Source organism: Eumetopias jubatus, unplaced genomic scaffold, assembly GCF_037043125.1.
Source record: "Eumetopias jubatus isolate StellerSeaLion01/CBP00866 unplaced genomic scaffold, mEumJub1_p1.0 scaffold_6, whole genome shotgun sequence".
Lineage (NCBI taxonomy): Eukaryota > Metazoa > Chordata > Mammalia > Carnivora > Otariidae > Eumetopias > Eumetopias jubatus.
This window is the reverse complement of record NW_028274812.1, coordinates 28222797-28241010: the sequence shown is the minus strand read 5'-3', so window position 1 is coordinate 28241010 and position 18214 is coordinate 28222797. Positions and strand designations below refer to the sequence as shown.

Genomic DNA, 18214 nt, shown 5'->3' with positions numbered 1-18214 from the left:
TCATCGGCTCTGTTTCCTCCTCCTCCTCCCCTGGCCTCGTTTCTCGCCGGAGCGCGCCGCGGCCGCTTAGTCCCAGCGCCAGCCTCGCCGCTGGAGTCTCGACGCTCCTCTCAGCCGCTCGCCCTGTGGGCCACCGGCTTCGGCCGCCCACTCGTCGCGGCACCGAGACTCAGGGCCCGCCCCCAGGGAGGGCCCTGCTGGGAAGCGCCAGCCCGACGAAACCGACCGCGCCGCTGCTCCCGGACTTCGGCTGGGCCCCGAGCGCGGCGCGGGGCCGGGGTTCTTCGCCGTCACCCACCGGGCCCCCACCTAAGAAGACGCGGAGTCAGCCAAAGTCCGAAGCGCACGCGACCGCAGCTTGGCGCAAAAGAAGTCTCTCCTGAGAACGCTCGGGGCTTGGGAGCTATCCGGGAGGCTTTTACAGCGGTCCCCGCGGCCAGGGCGCCCCCCTCCGGCGCCTGCCGGACTCGCCCTGAGCGTGGTCCGGTACAGAGCGGGGCCGAAGCGCTGGGGCTGCGCGGGGAGGCCCGCGTTGCGCAAGGCGGGCGGATTTCCACTAGCACCCGGCAGCCGGGGCCTAAACTGGGCGGCCATCGATTCCCGACAGTGGTGCTCCGGGAGTGGCCGGCATAATTTACCAGGTCGGCCTCTGCTACTTTCCATTTAAAAAACTCCAGTGGCTATGTTAACATTAAGGGAGTAATTGAAACGACTTAACACTTTCATTTAGGTTCTTATAAAGCCCGCCCACCCGCCGCCCCAAGCGCGCCATATGCTTTCTGGAGAAAGAATAAGGAGTCTATACCCCACTCCGCAAAGCATCAGCCACCAGATGAAAGGAGGAAATTAAGTGGCATTCTTTTTTTTAAATTGCACCACGGCAGGGGAGGGGGGAGGATACCTGGATTGCTTAAGAGCGATGAAAAGGAAGAGATCTACTTCTTCGGGGAGCAAAAACATGTGTAAGTTCTCAGAGAACTTCTCCAAAATGCTCTAATTGTTGGGAAAACCGGTGAAAATTGCAGCGAAATAAAGTAACGACTTTGGACTTCCCATCTCGGAGATGGGAACGGAGATTAATGAGTTCTGTAAATAAAGTAGAATAATGCAGATTATTAATGCAAATTCAAGTTTAGAAGAAAAGGAAGGATAAAACAGTTGAGTAGTAGAGTTAAAAGAAGGAAAGAAATAATAGTGAGGAAAAACACCTAGCAGCTACACAACCATATCCTCAACCAAGCAAGTGACATTAGCTTTTCCTAAAGGTTTGTAAAATGATAGAAGTAAATTTATAGTAAGGAAATTATATATCAAATGGGATCTATATGAACTCTGTCTGCTTTAGGACTTGATCTCATTAGTAAAGTAGATATTTAGTGAATCAGGTATCATACTGGAATAAAATATTGACAGGCTCCTAATGGATATACACGTTTTATTATTTCCAACTTGTCAAACTCCTGTGGAGTAGATAATCCTTCACCCCATCCTGGCCCCAAACAGTACATGCTGGAAAATTCATTAGGACCATGTCAGGAAAACTAAAATGCCTAAATTTTCAAATTGCATTTTGATACACAAATAAGATCTGAGATTATATAAAAAAACTATTTTCTAAAACCCATACCTTTTTAGATCATTTCACCTTTGACCCCTTCCAGATCTTTTCAGAGCCATTTTTCATACACACAATTTTTATTTTTGTTTTACTTTTTTGCTTTGTTTTACTTTGAATTGATGTAATAACTTTAAAGATCACCCAAACCCCCAGTGCAATGATATGATGGCTTCTAGTTGGTGCTAAGGCTCTCTCACTAACTAAATGGCATGGTTTAGCTAACTAAGTAAACTTACATGCCATGTATTAGATTGAACCATATGAAATTTCCATTTTTATAGCTGATCAACACTCAAATATGCCTAAATTCAGATGGTTCAACTTACAACTCAGACGTGGGGCCTGTGTAGAGGCAGAGAGTACAGGTGGGGTACTGAGACCTAGGCTGCTCTTAGCTTGCCAAGCCTGGCTTAGGGTGTCCTGGAGGAATGGAAGCCTTTCTCTAACTTCTCTAATTGGACTACTTAGAAGTTGTGCCTTTGCAATTTGTCTGTAAAGAAGGAGCACTTTTTCTAATCCAAAAGGACATCTAAGATGATAGTGGTGAACAGGGAAAAATCATTGCCCATCTTGGGGCCATATTTGTTCTTGAAAAGGCAAAATGGTGAATTTTAAACCTGAAATGGACAAGGACCTCCTTGCTAGCTAGTTTTTGTTTTAGGTGACATGTGCCTTTCTCTGTATCCTCAGATAAGATAAATGGGAGTACAATATACTCTTAATTCCAAAAAGTATTTAAGGTTACAGACAAAACAATATAATGTTTTATTTGTAATAATGTAAATATGAGTTCAAATTATCAGAAATCAATAAGGAAGCCAGTAAAGAAGTATCAAGTACCTGGGATGAATTAATAATTTAATTATTGCTAAGTTTAGCTCCATGTGTTTTGGCTGCCAAAATAAAAAGAAAATACATAAGTGTACATATAGTCATATGAAGAGTCAAGCCTTGTCCTGGCATGGAATTCTATAAAGACTTTATTATAGAATCCAATATAGAGTACATTAAGTAATACAATGGAATTGAATATGGATTTGTAAAAAAAATTATATATGTTCTTCAAATGTATATTTAATATTTTTAGACATCAAGAACACAATATTAAGTATTAATTCAATGAAAGCATTTCAGAGGAACCTAAAATAATATAAATCAGATGCAATACTTTCTAGTTATATTACCTTAATAAATGTGAGGAATTGAGGGTATTATGTAATTCACTGTAAGCTCATAACTTAGTATTCTGCATCGAGGAAAGAAGGAACCCAAGGAAATGGGTAACATATTGCTTAGATCCTATCATAAATAGCAGGCTTCCCTAGAAACTTTTGACAAGAATTAAATCACAGTCAGTGAATGACAGAAGTATAGTATCATATTCTATGATCTCTTTACACTTTTAAAAGGCATGGCAGCAAAACTGAAGTCTACCAGTCAGAATCATATTCTCACTCAGAGTCTATTCCTCTTGCACTTAGAAATAGGCCTTGGGACACCTTTGAGAATCCTTACAGGTAGAGTAAAGAATTTTCCCAATAAAGAGCTGGAGAAATACAAGGGAGAGATTTCTGCTTCTGATTATGACAGATTAGGTCTTTCCTTCTCACTGAATGAGCCTAAGAATGCTGGACAAAATTTGAAATTTAAAATAAGGGCATTAAAGCACTAATGAGATAATGAGGAACTATCTGGCCAGATTTTGGAAAAGAGGCCAGGGCTCTGGAAGGTGTTTTCACGGTTGGGGCTGCTTTAGGCCTGGCAGTTTTTGAGAGCCTGAATTAGGCAGCTGAAAGGCTAAACTAAATTTTTGACAACACCTGGAAGGACAAAAACGAGGATGATATAGTCAAAAAGTAGGAGTTAAATAAAAGTAAAATGACTCTTACATGGATAGCACCCTGTCTCCAGGTATCCAAGTAACCCAGAAAAAAATGTCTCAAACTCTGAAATTGGTTTAAGGTAATTCCAGACATTCACCAAACAAAAGTCACTCCAGAGGAAGATAACATCATCCTGGACCATGAATTATTCCTACAAATATAAGATCTGTGCATATAGGCAAACATTGGAATGCATGGTAGAATGGTAGAGGAGAAGAAGGCTGTGAACCAAACCCTGATTTTGCCATCTGTTCCTGAGTTCTCTCTTCCAGATCCACTCTCCATTCACATCCCCCTAGTCTCTGCCTTGGGAGGCTAGTCTGTACGACCTAAATTAATGGGCTTCCTTGCTTTCTGTTTACCAACTGGGATTGACCAATGGTGAGGCCAGGTCCGGGATCTGAGGGAGGAAGGGGACTGGAACTTTGTGAGTCACCTCAGGCTGGCTTATGTTCTTCGATAGGAAGTCACTGCTTTTCTCAAGGGGCGGATCCTACAGGATCCACTTTCCTACAGGGCTTCATAACTGTCCCTCACCTTGTCGTCTGGTACCTAGAATTGATGATAACTCTGAAGCCGTTAGCCCCAAGTTTCAGCACAATCCTTTGAAGCTTCCTTTATACCTCTTCCACACCTTTGTAATTAGTCTTTTTGCAAATAAACCCACCTCAAATTATCTTGTATCTTGACTCTGATAACTACTAATGAGCTTTTGGAAATTAGAAAACTAATTTAACTCTTTGGGTCTGTTTCCTCACCCGTAAAATAAAGTGTTGAATTAGATTAAATTGAAAATCTTTTGAAACTCTAATGTGCTGTGTTTAAGTATTCAGTTGAAATACCAGTTCCCGTACTAAATTGAAATGTGTAAAGAACGAAAATACCACTGGGTAACGAAATAGTACATGGGGGAACTTTCTCTTTATAGAAATATTCTAGCAAATACACATAAAAAAGTCTGAGGTAGTTAGAATATCACCATTTTGCAACTTTTAATGAATTTGGATCCAGGTATGGATCATCAATAGTCACTAACATCACTAAAAGAGAGAGAACTAGATATGTGCTTCCTGAAGGAAAAACACACCACCAATTATGAGGTAGTCATACCAAAAATGGTGGGCATAAATCTCATCAAAGCCCTAGAATCCAAGGCTGAGATTCCACAGCTAATTCCCAGAAATATAGAGGACCAAAACAGGTGAAAACATTCTGGAGATGCAACTTGTAGAACCGAAACTGTGGGAAACTTTGTCAGATGAATGGCTCATTTTCTTACACAAGTAAGTTACTACCACTGTAACTGACGCTAAGTTCATTGTCTAGTAATCACATGGTCAAATGTGTCTTAGGGACATTTCCAGTTGAAAAAATAAGTGCCCAGCACGCTTTATGTGCCTATCTCCAATCTCCCATCTAGATGAGGAGCCCAGAGGAAAAAGGTTACCCAGTGTCAGACAAGAAGTGAGTAACAAAAGCAGGGTTCTAATCCAGAGCCTACGCTATTATCCACTGCTCCTTATCACAATGAAGGCATAAGATCATCACTTCAGAAAATATCAAACAGCTTGCTTCTTCTTCTTCTTCTTTTTTTTTTTTTTGCTCTAGTGTGAAGACGTGCAACCCTTTCATTTCACAGCTGCGTAAAGTTTAAAAGAAGGGCAATGAGAAGTTCAAACAGTCTATTTGCCAAATTTGGAATTAAAATATCATGTCGAAAGACCATTCTTACTTGTTATTCTGGAAGTTGTATAGAGTAGTTACGTTTGCAAGCTCTTTCATCAAAAGCCAGGGAGAGGGAAGTCCTGAGGAACAATCTGACACTAAAGTCAACAGGGGTGGATGCTGTTTGTGTTGATAGTTGTACTATTTCCACCACCACTACCTCTTATTCCTTTAAAATTACTCTTATTACTACTACTAGAGTGCATGTTTGGTGTGGTGGTTGTTAAAAAACAAGTTTGGAAACCAAGGCTGAGGCCAGATTTTGAAGCATCTTGATGAAAGATAAATTTAACTTCATCCCCTGAGAAAAAGAGACATTCAAGGATTTTGAGCAGAGGAGTAATATGATCCAAACTATATTTTAGAAAGAAAACTCTCACTGATGTCGACATCTGGGCCTGCAGCTAAACACAAAAGGAAGTTGAAAAGCTTCTACAATATTCCAACCTGGACTAGGGAAGGAGCAGTGTGATCTTGATGCATCTCACGTCTCCTCTAGTGGGAATGATTTTTGGTGGAATCTTTGATATGCTTCTTCTAAAAGCATACTTGCCAACATTTTCATTTCTCTTTATGTCCTAGGAAGGCAAGTCAATTTTAATACAGAGAAATAGTTCTCTCCACGTTTTGTGAAAAGAAGACCAAAGCCTCCTCTATTTAAAATTGCCCCATGCTGCCCCTGATCGATCCATGTACCTACCATATCCAGACTGTCAGAATCTTGCCTTCTTCTCCCCACCTCCCAACTTTGACTAAAATTCTTACTATTAAAAGCATCCCTTTAATTTAGATAAACAACTCATGAAAAATATATACACAGGGCCACAGTAAGGGTTTTTGTGTAAGCAACAGAAACCAAAACTAAAAAAAAGGCTTTTTTTTTTTTTTTTTTTTGCAAAAATAGTAGGGCTCAAGGCATCAAAGCAAGCCCGAGGTCCAGGCTCTAAAATACCAGAAACCAAGAGCCCTCAAAGTCCAGAAGCTACAGCCAAAGTCACTCCACAGGAATGGTACCTGTGACTTTGTCACAGCTATTTTTTTTTTTTGAGCATTACAATTGTTAAAGACGTAAGTCCTCTAAAATTAATAGTGCTGGTTCATGAATAAATAAATCAATGAGACAGAATAGAAAATCTGAAATAGATTCAAATACATATGAAAATTTAGTATAAGATAAAAACAGCCTTTTAGATGATTGCAAAAGAAGGACTTTAAAAAGTCATGTTGGAATAACTGCAAAGCCATATGGAAAAGATAAAATTGGATTCATTCCCCACACCATACACCAAGAAAAATTCCAAATGGCGATGAGATTTAATTATAAAAAATGAAGCTATATGAATACTCAGTAAATATATGGGTACATTCTTTTCAACCTAGGAACAAGAAAAACGTTCAGGACCGTGACTCAAAATCCAAAAGCAAGAAAGGAAAAAATAGATAAACTTGATAACATAGAAATAAAAAATCTTTACATCAGAAAAGATATCGTAAGCAAACTAGACAGACAAATAACAAACTGAGAAAAATATCTACAACTGATTCAAAATGAATTTCTAAAAACAGAGAAGAGATTAAAAAAAAAACCTATAGAAAATGAGCTATAGGAAGCCACAGGCTATTCATAAAGATGGAAGTACAGGTATCTTTTACTCGTATAAAAAGATGTTCAATGAGAAGTATTTCATAATGAGAAATACAAATTAAAATTACACTAACATTCCACTTTTCACCTAATATGTTGGCAAAAATCCAGAAGTTCGACAACACACTCTATAAGAAAATGGGCATTTGTTAATTTCTGGTGGGATTTTAAAAAAATGATAAAATACCTGCAAGGGAAAATTTGTCAACATCTAGCAAAATTATATATGCACTTACCCTTTGACCCAGCAATCCCACTTCTAAAAATGTATTTCAGATATACATTGGTAAAATTGTGAAAGATACTTTTACAAGGTTGTTCATTTCAGTACTATTTACAATAACAAAAAAATTAAAAATCACCCAAGTGTTCATCCATCAGGAACTGGTTTAATAAACTCTGATATATACACTAAGTAGAGTACTTACCATGCAGCCATTAAAAGGAATGTTGACTATTCTATACATAACAATTTTTTTCTAGTTTTCTATTGGTTTACGCTGAGAGGATAATTCTAGATTCTATTTCTCTCTTATGGCTGGGATAAGAGATCCAGGTAACTTTTTTTTTTTAAGTAACATGTTATATTTCCACTGAATTTTGTAAACAAATGCGTGCGCATGCACACACACACACACACACACACACACACCATGTATGTGTCACTTTCTTAATAAAATGGTAACACACTATATACAACTTGCTACTCCTTATATTTTCAGATACCAGACAACAAGCAGTACATGGCTACAAACCTTGAAAGAAGATAAATAAATGAGGTGATTCTCTGTCAGGAGGGAATTTCTGGATAGTGGTGCAGGGAAAGAAAACTCCAACAGAACCCGGATATCTTTGTTGAAGATAAAAAATTGGAACTTGGGGAGGCTAAGGCCGTTAGAATGTGAAGGACAGAGTATCCAAGAGGAGGAAGGTATGCAGAGAAAGAATTCCAGAAATCTGCATACAAGACCTTCAAGTCTTCGATACCAGACTGCACGTGCATAGGATAAAACCTCATAGGGCAAGGAAACAACACCCTCTGAGGAAAGAGTAGAGTATCAGAGAACTCTAACATCACACAGAGGTGAGAATAATTTGGGTTTTCTCCAGCCAGAGTAGAGAGAACTCATCAAAATGGAACATTTAGAAGAGATTCCAGAAGATCCACAAAGGCAAAGTGAGCTAGATTATCTCTAGCATAAAGGCCATTTAGGTCTGCCTTGAATGAGCTTTAGAAACGAGAAAATTCACCCATAAATAAGTAAATGCTTTCCAGAAGAAATTGGATACCCTTTAAAGAAATGTAACAAAAATATAGCATTCAATAAAGTAAAACACAAAACATCGCCAATCCTATCAAAACTTATCAAAGAAGGGAGAAAAATGTGACGTTTAAAGAGGAGGAAAATCAGTTGTAGAAACAGACCCAGAAATGACAGAAACGATGCAATTAGTAGACGAAGACATTATAACAGATATTATAAATATGCACAAATTCTCAAGAATGCAAAAGAACACAAGACCATAATGAGAAAAGAAATAGAAGATGTAACAAAGAACCAAGTGGCATTTCTAGATGTGAAAAACACAGTAGTTTATTTATTTTAGAGAGAGAGCACACGAATAGGAGGGGCAGAGGGAGAGAGAGAGAGAATCTCAAGGAGGCTCCGCGCCTAGTGCAGAGCCCCATGTGGGGCTCGATCTCATGACCCTGAGATCATGACCTGAATTGAAATCAAGAGTTGGATGCTTAACCGACAGAGCCACCTAGGTGCCCCCAAAATACAGTAGTTTAAATTAAAGTTTACTCGGATGGGATTAATAGGAAATTAGACACTACAGAAGAAATGACCAGTGAACCTGAAGTAATAGGAACACACAGAAAAAAACACTGAAAAAAAAAATGAGAGAGCCTAGTGATCTGTGGGATAATATCAAGTGATCTAAAATACATGTGATTTGAGTCTCAGAAAAGTTAAAGGAGATTCTTCAGGTGAAAGCTTTTAAATTTACTTTGCTCCCTTTCCTCCTCTTTTTCTTCTATAAAAAGATAAACATCTCCCCCATCAACTTTATATCATGTTATGTATCATTATTTTATTGAAAGGGAATGCCTGTATGAATTCATATGACTCTCCCAGTTAGTAAATGTCTTGACCCAATATCAGTTACAGTCTTTCATTTTCCAGTGGGATGATCAAAGATAATCCTGATAGTTTGGAATTCCATATGAATAGCAAAGATTGATACATATAAATATAGGCTACCCTTGAGACTGTCTGAAATCCTCTTTTGATGTATGGGGCAAAATGTCACCTTTATTTCTACTTTATTTTAATTACAAATATCTCTATAATCTCTAATATAGGATTCTAATTTATAAGAGACCTTTGGATAAATACAAATATTTATTGTCTTAATGGTTTGAGAACTAAAATCTCCAAAAGCCAACCAAGAAAATGTTTAAAATATCTGGATAATATCAATTAATTAAATTGATTACTGGTTAACTTTTTTATATTTGAATTCCAGTGTAGTTAACATACAATGGTATCTTAGTTTCATGTGTACAACATAGTGATTCAACAGTTCCATACATTATTCAAGTGCTCATTATAAGTGTACTCTTAATCTTCACCTATTTCACCCATCCCCCACCACCACCTCTCTGATAGCCATCAGTTTGTTCTCTATAGTTAAGAGTCTATTTTTTGCTTTGTCTCTTTTTTCTTTGTTTGTTTTGTGTCTTAAATTCCACATAGGAGTGAAATCATATGGTATTTGCCTTTCTCTGACTGACTTATTTCACTTAGCACTATACTCTCTAGAGCCATCCATGTTGTTGCAAATAGAAAGATTTCATTCTTTTTATGGTTGAGTAATATTCCATTGTGTATATATATCACATCTTCTTTATCTGTTCCTCTATCGGTGGACACTAGGGCTGTTTCCGTAGTTTCACTATTGTAAATAATGCTACAATAAACATAGGGGTGCATTTATCTTTTCGAATTAGTGTTTTCATTTTCATTGGGTGAACACTCAGTAGTGGAATTACTGGATCATATAGTAATTCTATTTTTAATTTTTTGAGGGACCTCCATAATGTTTTCCACATGGCTGCACCAGTTTGCATTCCCACCAACAGTGCATGAGGGTTCCTTTTTCTCTACATCCTTGCCAACACTTGTTATTTCCTATGTTTTTGATTTTAGCCATTCTGACAGGTATGAGGTGATATCTCTTTGTGTTTTTAATTTGTATTTCCCTGATGATTAGTAACTTTGAGCATCTTTTCATGTGTCCATTGGCCATGTGATGGTTCATTTTGTGTCAGCTTGGTTAGACTGTATTACCCAGTTCGTGCAAACCCCAGTCTAGATGCTGCTATGAAGGTATTTTGTAGAATGACTAACATTTACTACAGTTGACTTTAAGTAAAGTGGATTACCTTCCATAGTGTGTGTTGGCCTCATCCAATCACTTGAAGGTTTTAAGAGCAAAGATTAAGGTTTCCTGGAAAAGGAATTCTGCCTCAAGACTGTAACAGAGAAATCCTCCTGAGTTTCTATCCTGCCTATGTATTTTGGATTTGTCAGCCCCTACAATCCCATAAGACAGTTCTTTAAAATTTCTCTCTGTCTCTGTTCTCTCTCTGTGTCTCTTTGTCTCTTTCTCTATCCCCCACCCCGCCACACACATACACACATACTCTGACTGATAAAATCACTAATAAAAAAAATGTGTCAAGTGCTAAACATTTAAACTTTACCCAGAATTTCAAAGCAGAAACTTTTCTATAGGTTTTGGAATTTTTCAATTTTCCTAACTCATGCTAGAACTAATTCACAAAATGTACAGGTGTTGACACACTTCAGGCACAATACATTTCATTTGAAACCCTATGCTTTCATTACATTTACATAAATATAACTATTTAATTTTGGACCTTGAGAGCTTGTTTGGAGATTCTAGCAGGGGAGTGCAGCTACTCGTATACCCTTGATTGAAGAACGGTCCTCCTTTATCGGGGAAGGTCGTCCTCTTTGACTGAGCACGCAGCTTAAAGAGGGATGCACATGGAGTGGTGAGGGAGGAAGGGGACACCCACCTAGCCAGCCAGATCAGCTGAATCAACCCTGGTGATCAGTGGGGTGACAGATGTCACAGCCAGATTGTCCTCACATCCTTAATTTTGGAACACAATTCTAAATTTGTGCATGCAATCAAACATGCCATATCCCAGTTCCCAATTTGGTATTCTTTAGTAACTGTACTTATCACTACTAAGAAAACCAGCAAAACTATATTCTTTAAAAATTAAGGTAAAAAATTAAATCCCAGATTTATTGTAGAATATTTTATCCTTTTAGATATTTTAAAGTCTTTTTTTAAAAAGAGTTTTATTTATTTATTTCAGAGAGAGGGAGAGAGAGAGCCCGAGCAAGGGAGGGGGCAAAAGGAGAGGAAGAAGCAGACTCCCCGCTGAGCAAGAAGAGGGATGCAGGACTGGATCCCATTACTTGAGCCAAAGGCAGACGCTTAACGGACTGAACCACCCAGGTGCCCCTATCATTTTAGATATTTAAAATATGTTTAATACAAACTGCCCAAATTTGGAATGTTTTTCAGAGCCTCGGAATTTATAAATCATTCTTCTACTCAAGAAGAGGGGAGATAATTGCTTTATCTCCATTTGTGTAGTTCTGGAACCACAGTGCATCTATATCAGGGGACTGTGGGAGGCTCAGCCTTGCTCTTAAACCCACGCCTGCCTTGTGAGAGGCAGAGAGACCAGAAGTTGGTTATGAGGAAGGAAGTAAGGAATGTTGGACAGACAGAATCAATGATTGTGGGCTTTAAAGTTATCATTTGAAGACTGAAAGGAATTACTTAGTCTAATGTGCTTTTGCATGAATTCCATTGCATTACTCCCATCAGTTCTTCCTCCATCCTTAGCTTTGTGACACTAAGAATGCTTTGTAAGTACTCAATCATCATAGTCACATGAAAAAGACTATGTCCTTCTACCCTGATGTTTATAGTAGCATTATCAACAATAACCAAACTATGGAGAGAGCCCAGATGTCCATCAACTGATGAATGGATAAAGAAGATGTGAGATCATATATATTATGCAGCCATCAAAAAGAATGAAATCTTGCTATTTGCAATGACATGGTTGGAGCTAGATTGTACTGTGTTAAGTGAAATAAGTCAGTCAGAGAAAGACAAATACCATATGATCTCACTCCTGTGTGGCATTTAAGAAAGAAAACAGATGAACATATGGGAAGGGGGGGAAAAAAGGAAAAGAGAGAGGGAAATAAGCCATAAGAGACTCTTAATGATAGAGAATAAACTGATGGTTGATGGAAGGAGGTGGGTGGGGGGATGGGTTAGACGGGTGATGGGTATTAAGGAAGACACTTGTTATGATGAGCACTGGGTGTTTTATGTAAGTGATGAATCACTGAATTCTACTCCAGAAACCGATATTGCACTGTATGTTAACTACCGAAAATTAAAAATTAAAAAAAAAGAAAGACTATGTCTTTACCAATAGTCCTGCTAACCCAACATGAAGGGGATTAAGTAAGAAATAGTTGCTGGCAGTGATTGGAAAATAAAAACATCCATGTTTATTCCCAAATGAGACATCTTTATTACACGAATCATGGCCATTTATAACCAAAGGCAGAAATTACAGTGCTGTCACACATGTGTGAACATGATGTTAATTGCATCACTTCCTAGTGTCTGTAGTTCTGCCAGATGAGTCCTTCTTACCTCTTATACTGAGCCAAAGCATACAGTTTCAGTAAAAAGCCTACAAATAATGTACTTTCTATTGTGCTGGTCATTTCTATTCCTCCTGGTTATTACAAATTTGTAGGGGAAAAGAAATTAACTCTGAAATGTAGGTTTCTTCTATTACACATTTTCTCTTCTGTGTCCTCTACAAATGCATCTTTGGGGTGGAGGGAAGGTTTACAGCATTTTTTATCTTTTTTAGGAAGTGGGTGTTTTCTATTTACATGAATATTAGACTTGCAGAGGAAACATTTTTGTTAACTTTCCCCAAAAGTTTGTTACATACTCTACATCCATATTAATTTTTACTTGGGCTCTCTATTCTTGATCGACCACATCTCTGCTCATTTATTATTTCTTCCGTGCACCAGTTAAATTTAGAGTGGTTTAATGGGAATATGGTATGCATTCCTCTAAAAATAGGGCATTTAGCAATTATTATTAATGAACATGATTAGCCCCTCATGTACTAGTGACCCTGATTCATTCTAAGAATAAGTCGTACTCAAGAAAGGATAAATGAACTAACTGAGAAAAACAAACAAACTTGTCGCATTAAGCAATGAATTTCCAATAACATTTTACTTTTTGTATTTAGTAATTATTAAAATTTATTAAATGTTTATATAATTTTGATCAATAATACTAATTATAACACTAGTACTACAAGTACTACTAATAAATGATAATGGATCCTAGGAAAAAAATAATCCCTAAAGCCATATGGTTATAGGAAATTTTTTTGAATTAAAATTTCAATTTATATACATAATTTTCTTTGTGATGTATGATAAGGAAATCAATAAAATAATTCCAGGCATAAACATATATTACTTTAAAACAAAATTCAGGGGAAAATAGTAGAATGGAATTATGAGTTCAAGGACAAAAAGATATGATAGATTTTCTAACAATATGACCTTCCTTGTTCAAACACTTTTTTAAAAGTGATAAAGGTAGTATAAAGATAGGCAGCCTCTACAAGACGGCCCCCAGTGATCCCTTCCTCCTGGTATTCCTGCCCTGTGTCATCCCATCCCCTTGAGGATAGGCTTGACCTAATAATTTGCTTCTAACAAAGAGAATTCAGAAGACGTAAGGGGATACAGCTTTCAAGCGTACATTACAAAAAGACTGTGATTTCCATCTTGCTCATCCTCTTTTGTCCCCCACCCCCCCACTCTTTCTCTCACTCTCTCTCTCTCTCTCACACACACACACACACACGCACACGCACACGTGCATGCACGGGTCATATTGTGAACTGCCTTATGGAGAACCCCAGTGGCAAGGAGCTAGGAATGACTGTTGCCATTGGTCAGCAGAGAACCAGACCCTCACTCCAACAGTCCACAAGGAAGTGAATCTTGCCAAAAATTATGAGAGTGAACTTAGAAGCAAATTCTACTTAGTCAAGTCTTCAGATGAGACTGGAGTCCTGGCACTTGATTGCATGCAGTCTTGTAAGAGATCTTGAGTGACCTGACCCAGAGAAACTGTGAGAAAATAAATGGTTGTTTTCAGCGTTAAGCATAGGGACAATTTGTTACACCGCACTAGACAGATAACTAATACAATAATTGTGTCAGATGGCTATTGTTTCTAGAATCCATTGGATACATTTAAGAGTGACAAAATATTTTGAATTTAAAAATGACATTTTTCAATAATCATGACATTACATCATTTGCAGCTATTTAAACTTATGAGTAAAACATTTATAGGGCAACTTATGATGTGTGTGGGGTTCATAATTTTTCTAAATCCTTTTGGAGAGTACATGAACAAAAAATTAGGAAAGTCCTGACAGCATTGGGAAGCCTTCATTCCTTAGTGATAGTGAAAGAGGTTAAGGGAGAGAATTAAGAGTGAAATAGGAACGAGAGGAGTTAATTTTCTGCTTTGAAGAAGTTTAGTACTTGAACAGAGCTAGGAAGCACAACAAAAATAAGAAACTCCAGCAACTGAGAGCTTACAGTTACACGTGCTATCTCATTTAATCGTCACTACAAACCCGTAAGGGAGATTTTATCATCATGGAGGTTTGAGGGGACCATAGCCCATGTTTTTATCATACCCTAAGTCATTTTGTTAGGTTGAGCTTACAGACAAGGCACTCATTTATTTATCCAGCCATTTATCCATTGGAGCCAATATCCATTTAAGGGATACATCTACCCATTTGTCCAATGTATCCAATACATAATCAAGGAGCTGTGAGTACAGTTACAGCATCACATAAATATTAATCCTGCCCAAGAGCTAAAAGTCTACAAATAGATGTCAGACTCTCCTCATCACAAAAGTAAAAAGCATGAGACTTAGGTCTAATCCTAAGATTCTGATTCCAAAAGCCTGTGCAGTTGACGGCTCTGTCCTTCCACAAAACAAGGAAAATTATTAAATGCATTTTATACTGTGTTCAATCACTCACAGATTCTTGTTTTTCCTTCCACATAGAAGCTTAGTAATATAGTAATCCCATAGTAAATACATATCCTAGACCAAACACAAACACTTTAGTTAAGATTCAAAAAATTTTTATTGTGCCAAAAATATATATCACAAAATTTACCATTTTAATCATTTTTAAGTATACAGTTCAGTGCCATTAAGTACATTCACACTGTTGTGCAACCATCACCATACCACCATCCATCTCTAGAACTTTTTATCTTCCCAAACTGAACCTCTACAGTAACTAAACACTAACTCCCCATTGTCTCCTCTCCACAGCCTGCTGATGACCATCATTTCTACTTCCGGTTTCTAGTAACGAACTATAGAAATGATCTCTGAAAGCATAGTCTTTCTACTTCCGGTTTCTATACATTTGACTAGTCTAGGTAACTCATATAAGTAGAATCATATATTACTTGTCCTTTTTTTGGCTGGCTTATTTCATTTAACATAATGTCTTCAAAAGTTTATCCTTCATGTTGTAGCATGTGTCAGAATTTCCTTCCTATTTAAGGCTGAATAACATTCTATTGTATGTATATACCACATTTTGTTGATCCATTCATCTGTTGATAAACACAGGATTGTTTCCACCTTTTGGCTGCTATGAATAAAGCTGCTATATACATGAGTGTACAAATGTCTGTTTGAGTCCCTGTTTTCAATTCTTTTGGGTATATACCCAGAGTTGGAATTTCTGGATCATATGGTAATTCTGTGTTTAATTTTTTAAGGAACTGCTATCCTGTTTCCATGTCAGCTGCCCAATTTTACATTGCTACAAGATTCTAAAACTTTTAACAGCAAAGTCTAACTAAAATAAGTGATGAATGATATAAAATGAGTGAGGTAAACAGTTGGCCCACAATTATTGACTCTCCAAGCTTGAAGGACCCTTAAAGTACATCAGTCTAAATATCCATCACATATTTGAAGATAATGCTTGAAGTACTTGAGTGATGATTATATTACCCTCTAGCAAACATTGATTAAAAGCTTATTATGTGCCCAGCACAATGCTGTGAAAAACTAAAAAAAAAAAATCACTCATCTTTCTCTGGAATTCTTTCCCATAACTACCATATGCAGCCTTAAACATAGCAACCTATCCATTTACTTAGGATAATGATTCACCTGGATGGAAAGACCATGTATTTCAATTATTTTACTTCTTGTCTATCTCCATGGGAAAGATAAATTAGTTTCAAAATGATGTGAGTTGGTAAGTATTTGCAATGTGAGTCTTTATGAGGTCACCATAGCAGTTATAAAAACAAAAATTATATTTTTAAATATATAATTGTAGCTCATTAGCCATGCCGGCCTATATTATTTTCGTTAAATGTTCTTCCACAGCATTGGCCAAGTTTAGATGTTATACAACCCTGAGGTTTAATCAATGTTTAGATGAAAACCATTTCTCAGTTGAGAAAAAACAAGTACCCCCAAATGATTATGAGGACAGGTAGTAGATAAGCATATTATAACAAGAAAGGGAGTCCTTTCTAAGTGCTGCTAATGCTATAAGTGCCCTAAGCTCTGGAAATGGTCTCTCTGCAGGGCTTTGAATGCCCTGGTATCTTTCCTCTTCTTTAAGACTTCTACTCAAAGTCACAATAAGGAAATATTATTCAGCCCTACAAAAGGAAGGAAATTCTGTGACTTGTGACGCTATGCTAAGTGAAATAAACCAGACACAGAAAGACAAATACCACATGATCTTGCTTATATGTAGAATCTAAAATAGTTGAACTCATAGAGGCAGAGTAGAATGGTGGTTGCCAGGGGCTGAGGTGGGGAAAATGAGGAAATATTGGTCAAAAGATACAGGTTTCAATCATGCAAGATGAATAAGTTCTGGGGATCTAATGTACAGCATGATGACTGGTAGTTAACAATACTGTATTGTATACTTGAAATTGACTAAGAGGGTAGATTTTAAGTGTTTTCACCACACACACACACCAAAGATAACTATATAAGGTGATGGGTATGTTAAGTTTGTATTTCTCATTTCACAATATATACATATATCAAAGCATGTATAAATGTATGCAACTTCTGTTTATCAGTTTTACCCCAATTAAACTGAAGAAAAGACTCATGCATGATAAGGTGTGAATGACAGACAGCAACTCTATGCCTTAGTCCTCTTGGCAGTGCAGAACCTTTTTTTTTTAAAGATTTTATTTATTTATTTTGAGAGAAAGAGAGAATGAGAGAGAGCACGTGAGGGGGGTCGGTCAGAGGGAGAAGCAGGGCTCCCCGCCGAGCAGGGAGCCCGATGCGGGACTCGATCCAGGGACTCCAGGATCATGCCCTGAGGAGAAGGCAGTCGCTTAACCAACTGAGCCACCCAGGCGCCCGGCAGTGCAGAACCTTAAAGATCAACACATTTAAAACCCATAAACTTTTTCAAAGACTTTTCTTCCATGAACTCAGAAATGTCATGATTTCATAAGTGGTCAATCAGAAATTAGTATCAATACCAGAGAACCAGTTTGTAACCATATAATTGGTAACAACTTCACATCCCTATAATTTCAGCCTAAAAACAAAGAAAACAAGAATTTTAGGCTGGCCTCTGCTGCAGAATTATAAATGTACAATTCTTGTTTGGCTTTGGAAATATTTGGAATACTCTATCTAACCTTGTTATAGTCTTCAAGCCCTCCTAGCTAGAAGTGATTGATGTAATGGAAACTGCCATTTTACATAGGAGGAAACAAAACTCTGGGGTAAGTATAGAACTAAGAAGTAAAGGGCAAATTGAGATTAAAATTCAGTATTCTTTGTCATATAGCCTACTTGCATTTAAGAGAAAAATCCTCAAGTAATCATGTAAAAAATTCACAGGGAATAAATTTCTAGTACTGGAATTTCAGGCAGTCCTTAAATCAACTTCCATCGACATTTCTAGTAAACTTGGACTCCACTTGAGAAGTGCAGGTATGGGGAAGGGTATGGCAAAAGAGAAGGGCAGAAAGAGGAGAAGATAAGAAATATTTCATGTTTCCTATTCCACGTCTCCAATTCAACTCAAGTTGTCAACACTTACGGAAGGCTTAT

The 18214-nt window shown here is 37.6% G+C and overlaps 1 pseudogene; it reads right to left on the bottom strand.

The window, feature by feature from the left end:
* Positions 1 to 15376: 15376 nt before the first annotated feature.
* LOC148164050 (small nucleolar RNA U3) lies at positions 15377 to 15496 on the bottom strand (annotated as a pseudogene).
* Between the last annotated feature and the right edge of the window lie 2718 nt (positions 15497 to 18214).